This window comes from Coenobita brevimanus, chromosome 105, assembly GCF_032717465.1.
Source record: "Coenobita brevimanus isolate Jiangsu-jjx chromosome 105, ASM3271746v2, whole genome shotgun sequence".
Classification (NCBI taxonomy): domain Eukaryota; kingdom Metazoa; phylum Arthropoda; class Malacostraca; order Decapoda; family Coenobitidae; genus Coenobita; species Coenobita brevimanus.
Window position 1 is genome coordinate 8,595,365 of NC_137058.1, and position 11,769 is coordinate 8,607,133.

The window sequence follows — 11,769 nt, forward strand, 5'->3', positions numbered from 1 at the left end:
CATCCTTTACATTTTCACATTACTTTCCATTGTCACTTCCACATTTCCGCACCTCTTTCCAGAATAACTTCCTATTTTCAGAGTAATTTGCATTGGTTTTTTCCTAGATCATCGCTTACCTCCTCCTTTTTCCACTTCACTAGTCTCTTTACGTGATTTTTGCTGTCAGTATATTCAGTTCTTATTTCAACTGATCCCCTGTCCCGTAACCACTCTAGCTACTTCTTCCTCTTTTCCTCCGCTGCTCTCTTAACCTCTTCATCCCACCATGCCGTACCTTTCTTCTTTGTTGTTACTCTTGTCACACTACACACGGCTTTAGTATTCCTAACTAAGCAATCCCTATATGCATTCCACAAGCTGTTTAGATCCATTTCATTCCAATTCATTGATTCTAACTCCTCCCCTACTTTGGTCCTGTATTCAACTGCCATTTTCTTTGATCTTAAGCTTCTCGACTTTCAGTCTTTCTCCTTGACTGCTCCTCTCCTGGTTCAGCTCACTCCACTCAGCTTGATCTTGCAAACCACAATCATATGATCCGACAGACCTCCACATCGTCCTCTCATGGCCTCCATATCAGCAACCATTCCCAGCATCGACTTCTCTATGAGCACGTAATTAGGCTCATTTTAACGCAATCCCTGTTCCCTCTATACCATGTATATATATGTGCATCTTTGTGTGTGAAATACGAGTTACAAATACACAACCTCCTTTCCTGACACTTATCCTTCAGTTGCTTCCTATCATCATTTTCTCCTGGTTCTCCATCACATGCTCTTTCCTTCATATCGCCCATTAGGATCACTTTATAGCTCCTGGGCATTTCTCCCACTGCTTCATTCACCTCATCCCAAAACCTGTCTTTCTTTCTCTCCCTTTTGTCATCACAGGGTGCATAAGTTACAGTCACTTCCACTTTCACTCTTTCAAACATGAACTTGATCTACATAGATCTTGAGCTGACACATTTGTAATCTGTCATTCCACTCCACCACTGTTCATTCATCAACAAAGCAACTCCGTCCTTGCATCTTCCTTGCCCATTCATGTCTGATCTTACACATTTCACACCCTCCCACTGCTCCACTTCACACCCATTCAACTTTGTTTCTCACAATGCCATCGGGGCATATCTCGCACTCTTGAACACATTCACCACTTCCACCCTCTTGCTCTCCTTATTCATACCTCTCACATTACATGATGATATCTATCTATCTATCTATCTATATATCATCAGCCGTTGAGGTCCACTGCAAGACTGGGCTATCCCTACTGAAGCAGGGATGATACAGTCAATGTATCTCTACCCAGTGGCCTAGGCTGTCTGGTAGAGACAGTATGTAGTGTGAGAAGTGCTTGTGAGTCTAATTGGAATGTTGGAGAGGCTTTGGATGTGTGTGTAATTTGTGAACCAAGTGTAATCGGCCCGCCTTGAGCCAACTAGGTGTAAACATACTAGCCCCTCTTCCCACGATGACGCGTTTGTCGTCATATGGGCGTGGCTGTGTCTATACTCGACGACGCATTTGTCGTCATTTAACCATAAAAACCTTCATCAGAGAAAAAGTTTTAGCCAATCGGCATCATTTTTGGAGGCATCATCATTCCCACACTTCTCATGGGGCCCGAGACATGCGGCAGCCCAGACAGGTAGATTAGTTCCACAGCAGCTGTCGAGGGAGAAAGTAGCACATGGCTGGTTATTTAGATCATACTCTATCTACTGTCCCGGGTGTGCATCATATTCCACTAGGCTATACCAATAGTGCTTGTGTTTATTTTTTGGGCACTATTGTGATTAGATTTGGTATTTGCAATAGGGAATTAGGTTTTTGTGAATCATTCCTGGCTGTTATCAGCCGTTGGTCCAATGAAGATTGTGCTAGGCCTACCCTATTTTTCGGCATTTCTCAACAATTACACTCCCTCTACCCTGCACCCAATGTGAGTATTCAACCGTTGAACAACAGCGACAGTGAATCAGGTGAATATAGTGTGCAATAGCTAGTAAGGAAGGACATGGTGAAACGTTTCGCAAGGGGAGGCGGGAAACCGTCTGATGACACGGCGTTGTCTTGAATTAAATATTTGCCAAGGTGTTGATGAAGTCCTTGTTTTATGCTGATATATGGTGGATAGTGTTATTGTGCAAGAGATAGGAGTATATTGCAATGAGCATACGTGATGAAATATTGGCTAGGGCAGGAGTCACAATCGCCTTACAGCCACGGCACACCGTTGTCAGGAGGGGATAGAATAGAGGAGGTTTATGAGGATATTTGATTTTATCATATTGTTATATTTATTCCATATGCTTTCTCTGCGAAATAAAGCATGAGTGTTATAGCGATATGTTTATTGTATGCTTGTGTGGATGAAATTATACACTGCACCACGTGCTTATCAGAAATTATTGTCCGCGATACCTTAGGTATTGCAGATGTATTTATTCAGAGCACGTTCATGCACTGTTGTGAAATATACTGTATGTCTCATAAACTGATGGATTTGATTATGTGTATTGTGAAATGAAATTGTAAACACTGCAGTGTCTTCAGAAGAAACATCATCTGCTACACCTTAGTGCACAGGTAGGGGCCGTGTACTTGTACTTGTTGTGGTGTAAAATACTGTGTATCTCATACGTTGATAGATTTGGTTATGTTTTATGTGAAAGACAGTAAAAGACTGACCCAATTGCTCATAAGAAAGAGTTTGTCTCGTATATTTGAGTTAGCACAAAAGTAGAGACATGCAACGCGAGGTTAGGAACATGTCCATTTACATTTAATTGGTGAAATATACTTTGTATCTCATCTGTTGATAGTTTAGGCTATGTATTATGTGAAAATGACGTGAAAGACTGACCCACATGCTCGTAAGAAAAGAGAATGTCACGTACACCTGAGCTAGCACAAAGGTAGCGAAATGCAACGTGAAGTACATAATTGTAGATGGTGTAATATACTGTGTATCTCATATGGTGATATATTATGTTATGTGTTTGTGTGAAAAGAAAGTGAAGGTGAACAACGTGATTGTCTGGAATTCATTGTCTGCTACAACTTACCGCTTAGGTAGGGGCCACGTAATTGATCTACAGAAGACGTGCATTTACATTTTATTGGTGAAAAATACTGTGTATCTCACATATTGATAGATTAGGCTATGCATTATGTAAAAATAACGTGAAAGACTGACCTACATGCTCGTAAGAAAGAGAATGTCTCGTACACCTCCTCAGCTAGCACAAAGGTAGTGAAATGCAACATGAGATACATAAATGTAGATGGTGTAATATACAGTATATCTCATACAGTGATATATTTTGTTGTGTTTTGAAATAGCGACATCCAGCAGCAGCATGACACCCCCAGGAGGCGACAACGGAGAGTTAATCAGAGTGAGCGGGACGTCCGTGCTATATGAGCGCAAGTCCCTAGAAGCTGTGCACCCCTACTTCCCAGAACCGGCCTGACCCGAACACTTCAGCCTGGGACCATTACCCTCTTGCCAGCCCGGCCTGCGTCAGGATCAGGGGTGGAGCTGAGCCTTATGCTCCATACAGTGCCCCAGAGATGGCCTCCAGCTGCTCGTACCGGGAGACAGTCTCCAGCCGCTCATACCAGGAGACTGCCTCCAGCTGCTCTGCCCTAGAGATGACCTCCAACCACTCCACCTAGACCACCCACTCCACCTTACTCAGGCAACGGCCTCCAGTTGCACCCATAGGCAGGCAATGGCCTCCAACTGCACCTCGTCTGTGGTCCCGTCAGGAGAGTCGGGCCCTGGTGACGGCCTCCTGCTGCACTGACAGGGGTAGGGAAAGCCTCCAGCTACCCTCCTCCTGTTGTTCAAGGGACCTTGGCGACGGCCTCCAGCCACGCCAGGGAGAGAAGCTACCAAAGTCCCTCGCCCATTGTGACTTCGCAACGCCCTTCCCCCTCCAGCTGCAGCAGAGTCGAATGTGGCAGTCCCTAAATGGAGAGTTCCCCGCTAGTGGACTGGTGGCTAGGCCCTGTGTTATTCCCGGGCTATTCTGTCTGCAACCGTTGGCCAAGGAAGACCTGCTCCTGACAGACCCCTCCCAGGACAACACCACAGCCTTCCCTGATGGCGGAGCACCAGGAAGGGGACCGCAGCCTCCGGGATCCCGACGGTGACCCCAGCACCCCGGGGCAAGGCCTCCCCAGCTCCCGACCCAAACAATGATGCTCTCCCACCAGGCACATATGGGAACCCCTGGAGAGGCTGTTTGGCCCGTGCCCTGTGGGTCAGACCCCTGTTCACCGCCCCCAGCACAAGAGGCCCCTCACCACGCACAACCGCAGTCCGCAAAAGGAGATGACTCCCACCCTTGCCCAAGAATAAGTGCCCTAGTGAGTGTGTGTGACCTACAGAGAAGTACAGTGCCAAGTGGAAAACTTGAAAACTCCCATCCAGTGTAATAATGGCAAGACATATCTAACCTCCCCCCCCCTTGTGATTGTGCCAACCTGTCGTGAACTTTAATTCTCCCACCACCACCACCCCCCTCACGGTGATCGGATCCACACTTAGTAAGACTCCTAGAATGAGTGCATAACAGTGAATCAATGAACTCCCCTAGAAGAAGGAGTAGCTAAAGTGAGAAACTGTGTACCGTGGAATATCCAGATCTAAACTCCCACCCCTAACCATAGGGCACTGGAATAGAGACAGTGAATTATTACTACACTCACCCACCCTGATATAATAATACCTATTGTGTCTATCCCGTATCCTGCAAGATACGCTCAAACAGATCAGTAGCCCAAGGATTGATGTAACATAAATATTGTGAGATTGTCTGCCCATTCCTGTAATTGAGAATTTGTGAATATACGTGTAGGTTGTTGCCCAGAGTTTTTACCCCTGTCCTTCTCATGTCTGTGTTCTAGCCCCGGTCTAGAAAATGACCCAGCTATAAGCCAGGCGTTTTTAGGGACGGGAAGCTGCCCTGAAAACATCTAGCATAACACTAGTGGACAGTGGTGGTTCTTGACCCAGGCAGAATTAATATTAAGAGAGGAACAAAACAGGGAAAATATCAAAATGGCAACAAAACCACACATTCAATTACCCAAATTCGACCAGGAACAGTATGACATCCATACATATTTATCCATCATCAAACCACTGCTCGATGCTGGGTTTGAGGATGATAGATGGAAAATAGCTGTAACCCTACCCCTACTGGGCAAGGCGGCAGCCAGCACTGCGGCCAAAGTCATCCTCGAACTAACATGGGTGAATTTCACGAAAATAGTAACACAAGCCATTACACCTTCCCTGGGAAAAATAGTGGCACTGTCGCAATTGGACAGTTTAATATACGACAGTAATCTGGACGAAAACACTGATCCAGGCAAGGCAGCTCATCACCACTGCATACCTGGAAGCAGATGCAGAGACCTGGGAACAGCATACATTCAGTACCCTGCTCAGAGTCCTCCCCAGCATGGTCAAGGAGCACTTAACCATACACGACCCAACGGGGGATCTAGACAGGGACATCCAGCTGATACAATAACTCCTAACCTCTCGCTCTGCCCCTCAACAAATCAGTGCAGTTAGCTAGTTCCTGACTAACAAACCAGCACCGCACGGCAATCCCCAACCATCACCAGCCTGCATGAGCCCCAAATCGGCATCCCACTTACCTAGGGCTTACCCCCTGAGCAAACGCCTCAGCCAGAAGGACAGCCAAAACCTCATCTCAATCAGCCCCTGAAAGTTCTCCGCATGTAGCCACCAATGCCCACTCCGCGACATATGGGAGCAACTCAAGGCAGCCAGACGGAAACTAAGTGCCCCAGGTCGATGCCAAGTGTCGTCCTTGGAGGATGAGGACCCTGAAAACAATACCTCACCCACCGAAAACACCAACCTGGGGGAACCGGAGCTGGAGGAAGAGGAAATTCCCCAGCAGCTGCATTTTTAGGCCTGCCCCCGCACTTCCTCATGGTGGTGGGGGCCACTTCTCACAAATACTGCCCCCCAGTCTACGACAAGATGAGACTGAACAGAGTAAAGGCGAGGCTGCTGGTCAACACGGGAGCGGCCAGATCCTGCCTACACAGCCACTTCTAGTCCCATCATAAGTCGGCTTTTGGCCCGCTTTTCCCTACGTTGACTCATCTTGTAGACGCCGGGGATGGCCCCCTGCCCATCCGTGGGGAAGCCCGGGCCTTACGCACCGACACACACCAGCGCACCTCCAGTCAACATAAGTTTATTATCTTTGACTCCACCTGTTGTAACTACGACGAATACCTGGGGTTGGACCTCCTGCAAAAACTACTAGCCACCATAGACTGCCACAAGTGGCAACTTCAGTTCAGGAGATCGCTAGCCCCTGCCCCTGATCCTCCAAAATCAGTATGCACCTGCAACCCTGCTCCCTCCCCCTCCCTCCCCCTTCCCCCTCCCCCTCCTCCACCCCTCCCTACCTCCCCTCCCCAACCTTCCCCGCTGTTATCGCCTCCACCACGACGATTCCCCCGCATCACGAAACTTGGCTACCATTGAACAGGGCCACTGGAACATCAGTCCTCTTCTCCCCTGACCTGCTGTTCGGAACGCTTTTGGCCTGTGTCCTGCTCCCCACCTTCCTTTCCCCACACACTGCGGCAGTCAAGATCGCCAATGTCACCACGACCCCGATCATGCTACAAACGGGGCTCGTAGTGGGAGAGATGGAAGAAGTGGAGCCCTTCCCAACACTGCCCCCTCCGCCCCCACCTCCCTGGCCCCCCTACCTGAGCACCTGTCACCCCACCAGACTGACATCCTCTGCCACCTCCTCCTGGACTTTCAGGAACTCTTTGCATCAGGCCCCTCCAACATCAGCAACACCACCTACCTGATGCATCAAATACACACTACAGGACCACCAATCTGCCAAACATTCCGACAGAAAAACTCAAAACAACGGGCGGAGGAAGACCGGCAGGTCCAGGAAATGCTCAATGCTGGCGTGATCTCACCTTCCACCAGCCTTTGGTCCTCTCCCATCGTCCTCATCAAGAAAAAGGATGGCACCATGCAATTCTGCGTGGATTATCACTGCCTCAGTGACATGACCATCAAAGGTGCCACCCCACTTCCCAGGATCGACGATTCTCTCAACTCCCTGTATGGTGCCTCCTGATTCTCCACACTGGACCCCAGTTGGGGTATTGGCAAGTCCCGGTGCACAGAGGACAGACAGAAGACTGCATTTTCCACCTGCAAAGGAAAACACTATGAATTCAATGTATTGCCCTTCTGCCTCTGCAATGCCCCCGCCACCTTCTCCCGGTTAATGGAGTCTGTCCTCAGTGGCCTTATCTGGGAAATTTGTCTGGCATTCTTGAACGACGTCGTTATTTTCAGGAAGACGTGGGCTGATCACCTCCAACGCCTCAGGAGGGTCTTCCAACATATCCGTCAGGCCGGCCTGAAGCTATGCCCCTCCAAGTGCATCCTGGCCACCCAGACCATCTGCTTCCTGGGGTACATAATCTCGAGAGACGGAGTAGCACCAGACCCGGACAAATTGCACGCCATCACTGACATTCCCCTTCCCCGAGATGTTCATGAAGTCTGGGCCTTCCTAGGCCTTACTTCATATTACCAACAGTTCATTAAGAGGTTTGCCGATATCATCAAACTTCTCCATGACCTGACCTGGAAGAGGGGAACCCTTTACCTGGACCAATGAACGACAGAAGGTGTTTCAGGAACCGAAGCACAAGCTCACCACCGCCCTGATCGTCGCCTTCCCCGACTACACCCTACCCTTCCGACTATATACAGATGCTTCCCTGATAGTCATTGGCGCTGTCCTCACACAAGTGCAGGAAGGACGAGAGCACATCATCGCCTGTGCCAGCCACACCCTAAATCAGGCAAAGCGGAACTATGCCGCCACCAAAGGAGAGTGCCTGGGCATCATCTGGGCCATGGAGCATTTCCGGCCCTATCTTTCCGGGACCCACCTCATGATTATCACTGGCCACCAATTGCTCCAATGGCTTTGCCAGTCTGACACTCACAATGCCCAGCTTATCAGATAGAGACCTTAGAAGAATTCGACTATGAGATCTCTTATCGCCCCAGCAAACTCCACACTAACTCCAACATGCTCTCCCATCTCCCCATCCATGCACTCCAGCCCAGATCAGAACTCCACACCCGGTGGTGCAACAAAGACCGGCCACCCTGGATCCCACCCCACTTGTTCACCAAGCTCCAACAGCAGGGCAACCATTTATTCAACCCGTTGGGGCACATCGCCTTCGCCCCTGACACCGCCCTAAACGCAATGAAACACCTCCACTCTGACAATGGGATCCACCTTGGGACAGAAAAGGCTTCTCCAAATTTTCAGCGATATTTATTGTACCCCCAACCCCTCCCAACTGGCCAAGCAGATCACCCAATCCTGTCGGGCATGTGCACTGGGCAAGGACATCACTCGCACCTCCAGCCCTGCAGAGAGCGTTACTTCCCACAAACCCTGGCAGCTGCTGTCCGTGGACGTGGTAGGGCCCTTGCCACCTAAGGCGGGCTACTGGTATATCATCACTTTTGTCGATACCTACTCCAAGTTTCTCATGGCATGCCCAGCTAAAGAACACCACACTGTGGCTGTAGCCGATGCCCTAGTCTGCCACGTCATCCCCTGTTTTGGAGTCCCTCAGGCCCTGCACTTGGACAGCGTCCCCGAATTCATAAGCACCATCTGGATGGAGCTAGCTGACCTATTTGGCTATCGCATCTCCCACTCCTCCCTGTATTGGCCTCAAGGAAACGGAATTTGTGAAAGGAGCCACCGTGCCCTTATGAATCAAGTACAGCCCCGAATTGAGGAAACGAAAAATGAAGACTGGTCGGCCCACGTTAAAATTGTCCAATGGGGTATGAACTCCCTCTCCAGGGAAGACAGCATCTCCCCACACAAGCACGTGTTTGGGGAAGTGCCTCTTCTCCTTCCCCTATGATGACACCTGCAGCCACCCTCCACTCCTACCGCATATGATCCCCTCCACCACCTCAAGAGGCAACTCCATGACCTCCAACACGGCCTAGACCTCCAACCTGATGCTGCCCCCTCCAACCCCTATAAGCCAAGCAATGCCGTGATGGTGGCGAAGCTACCAGTTCCCCACAAGCTTGCCCCGCGCTTCATGGGTCCCTACACCGTCACCCACGTTCCCAACCCTTACCAAGTGACTATAGACTACAATAACACTCCCGGCACCTACAGAAATCGTTATGTTCACCCCTTCATTACCCCAGTCTCTTCCCCTGTTCACCCCACCTGCCCAAACACTTCCCCCACCTTCCCTTGCCACCCCAGGCCCCACTTCCAATTCCTACAATTGCTATGTCACCCCCTCCCCCTCCCTCCCCTCCTCCCCCTCCCCATCATCGCCGACTCCTCCCCTGATCACGCCGCAACATACCTCACTGCCACCCTCACCAATGCCGCAAACCCCCCCCACCTCTCCACCACCTCCCTCCCCCACCACCACACCCACACCATCCAAGATCATGACGCCCTCAACTGCACACCCCCCCCTACCACTGCTGCCCCTGCACCATCACCCCAAACTCCCCCACCCAAACCCACCACCCCCACACCACACCACGCACAACCAGAGCGACCCAAAACCATAAGCCTGCATCACTGCCCACACCCACCCTTAGAACCACAGTCACCCGCTCAGGCCGCATTTCACGCCCTCCCACCAAATACACCGCCATCCCATCCCCATCTCCCCCATCCTCACCCCCACCCCAACATCCAACTACCCCCAGCCCTCCCGCTCCTAACACAACTCCTATCACCCTCGTGATACACCAGGCTCAACCCCCTTCTACCTCTATCCCCAGGGAGAACCTACAGTATGTGCACCGCCCCGGCATAAGGTCACCACCGCCTCCCCACTCGCCAGCATTCAGCTGAGGCTTCCAACAAGGCAACAACCTCCAGCCATGAAAGTCAGGTGCGCCACCTGGGCACCACCCTTCAGGGAGAAGCACTGCGTCCGCAGGCCATGTTACCTACTCAAGCTCCTCCAAATGGCTGCCAACCATCCACCCTCTTCCTCACCTGTGCCCCACACAGAAACGAAGACAGAATGACCGAACGCTGGACCACCCTACTACAACACCTGATGCCGGCTCACAATACCAACACCACCAAGATTTACTACCTCCAAGCACGGGGAATTGACTTTTCCCACCCCAACGTTGGTGAAATAATGACATCCAGTAGCAGCACGACACCCCCAGGAGGTGACAATGGGTAGTTAATCGGAGCGAGCAGGACGTCCGTGCTACATGGGTGCAAGTCCCTAATAGTTGCACACCCCTACTCCCCAGAACCGGCCCAGCTCGAACACCTCAGCTTGGGCACATTACCCTCTCACCATCCCAGCCTGCATCAGGATCAGGGTGGAACTGAACCTTATGCTCCACACAGTGCCCCAGAGACAGCCTCCAGCTGCTCATACCAAGAGACGGCCTCCAGCCACTCCCCTTTAGAGGTGGCCTCCAGCCGCTCCACCCTAGAGACGACCTCCACCTGCAGAGCCTGTGACGGCCTCCAGCTGCACAGGTGGAAAGAAGGGTATATCCCCTTTTCACCTGCAGTAGTCATGGAGGGCACAACACCGAGGCTGCGCCCGCAGACAGGAGATGACCTCCAGCCACTCCTTACCCACACGATGCCCTTCATACGGGTCTCAGGCGATGATATAGGACTACATAATAGATAGATAAATAAATAGATAGATAGAGAGACAGATAGAAGCAGGAAGTCAAATGATGAGAAGGTGTTGTGTTTGCGAAGCGAGCAGCGCTAAATGCTTACACGGAGGAAAGCTGACGACAAGCGGCCAGTAAGGAGATGATGCAGTTAGCTGTCAGCAGTCCTCTCGTGAGAAAGTTCTGTTGCCATGAGGAACATACGTGACACACACACCCTACTACACCAGATTTTAGGAAAGAGAGTTTAGAAGGAGACAAGCGACCCTAGAGAGAGGTCGAGACGGAGATTAGCCTTAGAACAGAGAGAGAGAGAGAGATCGCGAGACAGGAGGTAGCTACCCAGGACTTATACTATTATACCTGTTTAATATTTCCAAGACAAATAAAAATAGTCCCATACTATTCTTTACCTCTCCCGTCACTACATGACATCTGGTGGGGAAACTACTACAAGATATAAAAGCCGCTCGACCACAAGTCTAAAATATACTTCTCTACAAGTAACTACAAAGTCTTTATGACATTTGGTAGCAGCGAACGTATACGAACCTCGTCTACGAATCAACATTAAATTCCTACAAAATATCAAGATTGACAACAACCAACAATATCAGCTCCTGCCCCTCCGTCTCCCAGATCATTACGCTGATGCAGAGGTCAAGAGATCACTCGACGCCTTGCAGGTAGCTTAACGACAAACCAGCAAATCTGCGGACATCGTCTCCGAATTAAAAGCAAATTTCTACAAAAGCAACCGAGACTACAAGATTAGCTTCAGTTCTACAAAGTCTACAGCCATCTACAATCAACTACAGCCATCTACAATCAACTACAATTAACAACTCTACGTCGTCTGTATAATCTTCTACACGCACCTACAAGAAGCGGCAGTCTTCATCCCACAACGAGTAAATCACAAGAAAAAAGGACCAAGAATACATCAAGAAAGAAAGAAAACAAACAAACAAACGAAGAGTGAGA